The sequence below is a fragment of the Pseudophryne corroboree genome, chromosome 10 (genome assembly GCF_028390025.1).
Source record: "Pseudophryne corroboree isolate aPseCor3 chromosome 10, aPseCor3.hap2, whole genome shotgun sequence".
Classification (NCBI taxonomy): Eukaryota; Metazoa; Chordata; class Amphibia; order Anura; family Myobatrachidae; genus Pseudophryne; species Pseudophryne corroboree.
Window position 1 is genome coordinate 262,465,162 of NC_086453.1, and position 5,578 is coordinate 262,470,739.

Below are 5,578 nucleotides of genomic sequence, written 5' to 3' on the forward strand. Positions count from 1 at the left end.
CCGATCGCAAGGAGATTGACAGAAGAAGGCGTTTGTAGGTGTTAACTGACCGTTTTCAGGGAGTGTTTGGAAAAATACAGGCGTGTCCAAGCGTTTGCAGGGCGGGTGTCTGACATCAATTCCAGGGCTGGACATGCTGAAGTGATCGCAGCGGCTGAGTAAGTTCAGACCTACTCAGAAACTGCACAAACTATTTTTGTACTGCTCGGCTGCACAAGCGTTCGCACACTTGCAAAGCAAAAATACACTCCCCCATAGGCAGCGACTATCTGATAGCAGCGCTGCAAAAAATAGCTAGGCAGCGATCAACTCGGAAGGACACCCCATGTGCACTGCAGGGGGGCAAATATAACATGTGCAGAGAGAGTTAGATTTGGGTGAGTTATATTGTTACTGTGCAGGGTAAATACTGGCTGCTTTATTTTTACACTGCAATTTAGATTTCAGTTTGAACACACTCCACCCAAATCTAACTCTCTCTGCACCTTTTATATCTGCCCCTCCCCCTGCAGTGCACATAGTTTTGCCTACCTGCTAACAAATTTGCTGCTACGATCAGGTCTGAATTAGGCCCATTTTATCTTAGATATTGGGGGTCATTCCGAGTTGCTCACTATTTTTTTCGATCACACAAAGTATACGCAAAATTGCGAACACGTTGCACAATAGCGAATATACACCCCCAACGGTTTTTTGTTATTTCGTATGCAGTATTACACAAAGTAGGCTTATGCCAAATGACAACGCAATAATGGGATCCCATCACATTACCACACACACCATTGTAAAATACCGAACGTCTCATAGATCTACACAATCTTCGCAAAATTCCACATGCTTTTGCTAAAAAGTGCACAGCAATATGTTTTTTTTAAGTTTAATTTCAACACCTTTCAGTTCAAACTCAACAAGCCTTCCTCAATTACGATTCCAATTAGTGTAATGAATGATAATGGTCATAACCAATTAAGTCTTCAAAGAATACCTGCAGAACACTTTGTAGGCATAATTGCCCATTAACATGTTTTTAAAATAAGTGAAAAAGATGTGTAAACTGTGCCTGGCCTAATGTTAATTTGCAGCTTTTTGTGTAGAGGTGTAGTGTGTGAATAAATGTGTTTACATGTTTTTCTAAACAATAAGCTCCTGTCATAATTTTTTTTTTTATAAAAATAAAAATACTATTATTAAGTTAGATGTGTGAAATGTTTAAGGTAACCAATTTCTGATAGCCAATCTGCTGTTCCTTTATTGCATTAATAAACACAACACCCGCTTAACTGGAATCAAAATGATTTATTTTTTAACAATTTTTTTTTATTTTTTTTAAATAGTTCCAGACGGTCAACGTCGACCAGCAAGGCCCGCAAATTGGCCTTTAGGCTGGCCAGAATGTCAGGCAGACTTGTGGGATCTCCAACTGCACCATCTAAAATGAAGACCAAAAATAAACATTACTAACTTACTCACATTACCTATTATACAAGAAAGGCACAAAGCACACTTTAATGGCAAAGTGACTACATCATGGTTGTTGTAATGAAAAAACAGTAGCAGACCAACACACAAGCATGATCAGCAATGTATGTTTTACAAATAAAACATGTTAAAAGTGTACCACACCATGCTGGGATTCATTCACATCTGGAGTGACCCAGACGTGTATTTTTGGGATTGGCCCTGCATCATCACACTGCATATCAACATCTTCAGAAGGACAACATATCCTAGCATGCCCACACTCCCTGAAAGCCTGCCCAACTACATAAGGTCAAACAGTTTTTTTTAATTTTGATTAATCAACATTTGTAAAGTGTCACTTTAACAACACATGTCCCCAGACTTGATCTGTCACACAGGAATACAGGGGAAAGCACCATTGGGCCAAATTTCATGCATGAGCAGCCTAAGGATCAGGTTCCAGACTGTGGTCTTGCCTGTTGCATTTTGCTGGCCCTAAACATTGTCGACCCACACACTGTCGATCTAATGATCCACACCCCTTACATGTGACACTGTATATTTTATGGGTTTTTTTGCCACACACTATTGTTAGGCAGTCATTTTGTAGTTAGCTTTGGATGGACGTCAGCCTCTGTAGGTCGACATGTGCTAATTCTAAATGTCACAAGATCAACATGTTATGTATGGATACATGAAAAATGTGTAAGTTTTTTTTCACTTCATGCTGCACATGTACTCCAATTGCAATGGGAAATGCTTACGATGTAAGTGGTAGTGTAGCAACTCACTGTGTCCTAAGCCTGGCAAACAAAGTGAAGCATGCGAGTTGACTGTGCAAATATTGGAATACCCAGGCACAAGTTAAAAAGTCCAACAACATTCCAAAATCAACTCAGGTCTAACTGTTTCGCTGATAAGCTAGCACATAAAAACCCTGTTGTCCTGACAACCCTGTCGACCTAATAAGTGTCAACCTAGAGTGGCCAGCCTAAACATTGCAGACGTAGACACTGTACATCTATTGATCCGCACAAAAATGTAAATGCAACATCCATACCATGATGAAGAAGACAAACATTTTTCCTTGGGCCAAGATTGGCACCAGTACAACACTGCATGTATTTGTTTTTGAAGTTAAAGTACCGTATATACTCGAGTATAAGCCGACTTTTTCAGCACTTTTTTTTGTGCTGAAAAAGCCACCTCGGCTTATACTCGAGTCAGTGCAGGCAGAGGCAGAGCAGTGTGAAGGAGGGACATGGAGCGCACAGCGCGCGGCGCTCCTGTGTCCCTCCTGCATCTCCGGCGGCAGCAGCGGCGGTTCTATTACAGGAAATACCCGTTCGTGACCTCTGATCACGAACCGGCACTTCCTATAATAGACCCGCCGCGGCCGCCGAAGATGCAGGAGGGACACAGGAGAGCCGCGCACGCTGTGTGCTTCGTGTCCCTCCAGAAGACAGCGCGGGATCGACGGAGGGGTAAGTAACAGCACTGTGGGGCATACCTGGCACTTGGGGAGGGAACGTATCTGGCAGCACTGTGGGGGCATATCTGGCAGCACTGTGGGGGCATATCTGGCAGCACTGTGGGGGCATAACTGGCAGCACTGTGGGGGCATATCTGGCAGCACTGTGGGGGCATATCTGGCAGCACTGTGGGGGCATAACTGGCAGCACTGTGGGGGCATATCTGGCAGCACTGTGGGGGCATATCTGGCAGCACTGTGGGGGCATATCTGGCAGCACTGTGGGGGCATATCTGGCAGCACTGTGGGGGCATATCTGGCAGCACTGTGGGGGCATAACTGGCAGCACTGTGGGGGCATATCTGGCAGCACTGTGGGGGCATATCTGGCAGCACTGTGGGGGCATAACTGGCAGCACTGTGGGGGCATATCTGGCAGCACTGTGGGGGCATATCTGGCAGCACTGTGGGGGCATATCTGGCAGCACTGTGGGGGCATATCTGGCAGCACTGTGGGGGCATATCTGGCAGCACTGTGGGGGCATATCTGGCAGCACTGTGGGGGCATATCTGGCAGCACTGTGGGGGCATAACTGGCAGCACTGTGGGGGCATAACTGGCAGCACTGTGGGGGCATATCTGGCAGCACTGTGGGGGCATATCTGGCAGCACTGTGGGGGCATATCTGGCAGCACTGTGGGGGCATAACTGGCAGCACTGTGGGGGCATATCTGGCAGCACTGTGGGGGCATATCTGGCACTATGAGGGCATATCTGGCACTGAGGGCTGTGTACGGCTAGAGCTGCATTTCCCACCCTAGGCTTATACTCGAGTCAATAAGTTTTCCCAGGTTTTTGTGGTAGAATTAGGTGCCTCGGCTTATATTCGGGTCGACTTATACTCGAGTATATACGGTAGGTAACAAATTAAGTGTAAATGTGTTAAAACTTACTCTCATCTGGACCATGTGCAGCACCCTCAAGATCCTCCTGGGCCTCTGCTGCCCATTCACTGGGTGGGGAAGAAGGCTGGATAGGGTAAGGAGGCTGGATGGGGGAAGGAGGCTGGATTGGGGAAGGAGGATGGATTTGGGAAGGAGGCTGGATTGGGGAAGGAGGATGGAAGGGGGAGCTGTTTTCAGAGGGTGGGTCTGATTGAGAGGGAGTAGCGGAGAGGGGGTTTGGACCACAGAGGGGGAGGGGGGCTGAGAGGTGGGTTGGGCCACAGAGGGGAAGGGGGCCTGAGAAAGGGTTTGGGCCACAGAGGGGGAGGGGGGCTGAGAGGTGGGTTGGGCCACAGAGGGGAAGGGGGGCGGAGAGGGGGTTTTTGTCAGAGAGGGGGAGGGGTGAATAGAGGGGGTTTGGGCCACAGAGGGGGAGGGGGTGGAGAGGGGGTTTGGGCCACAGAGGGGGAGGGGGGAGGAGAGGGGATTTGTGTCAGAGAGGGGGAGGGGGGCAGAGAGGGAGTTTGGGCCACAGAGGGGGAGGGGTGCTGAGAGGTGGGTTGGGACACAGAGGGGAAGGGGGGCAGAGAGGGGGTTTTTGTCAGAGAGGGAAAGGAGTGCAGATAGGGGATTTGGGCCACAGAGGGGGGCGGAGAGGAGGTTTGGGCCACAGAGGGGGAGGGGGGCGGAGAGGGGGTTTGTGTCAGAGAGGGGGAGGGGGGCAGAGAGGGGGTTTGGGCCACAGAGGGGGAGGGGGGTGGAGAGGGGTTTTGTGTCAGAGAGGGGGAGGGGGGCTGAGAGGGGGTTTGGTAAAGAGAGGGGGAGGGGGTTGGAGAGGGGAGGTTGTAGATGAGGAAGGGGATATTGTTTGTTGGGTTTCAGGGACTTGAGGGGGTGGAGGAGGCTGGCGGGGATCCTTCACGCTCTTGCCATTGTGCTTGCCCTAGAATCACATAATTAAAGTGTAAAATTATTTTCAAAAAAATATCCCTGTGCATTACAAAATTACATTGTTCTGTTCAATTTAAAATACACACAGACCAAGTTAGTTATGTGTACAGCCTACAGCCTGTGTGGCGACTCAGTACAACAATAAACATTTTTTCATAATCACTTTGCTACCCAGTCAGTACTGCAAGCCCTAACCACACACACTCTGTAAACTGGTTAAGTGTGGTATGTTTGTGGGACTATAGTTTAATTATACAGTCTGCTAATAATCTCACTTTAACACATCTTAGCAAAAGTTTGCAGTGTTTTTTTTTTTGTTACTGCTACTAATCACAGCTTAATACACGTGTACACATTTTAATGCATTTAACTTACTACATCTGTGGCATCTGCGGATTTGCTGGCACAGCTGCGCCAACAACTCCGGCTGTCGTCGGCGGAGGTCGCTCCACCACCGCTCCAGCTGGATGATGGAGCGCCTTGTCCAGGTCCGCGTGCGCAGTATGAGGCGGACCTCTGCTTAGGCCTCTCGCTTAACCCGATTTGGGAAATAGGGTCCTGCATGGCCTACGCGGCGGTCCATCACCGCCGTGAGCACACGCAGCTCGCGGTGGGTAAATGTAGCTGCGTGCATGGTGCCAATGGCGTTTTCCATACATGGGCAGATATTTATAGTGTGTGGTCGCATTTCATTGGTTGTAATATCATGGTGTCATCTTTATTTAACTTTATTGATATGTGTACAATATTGT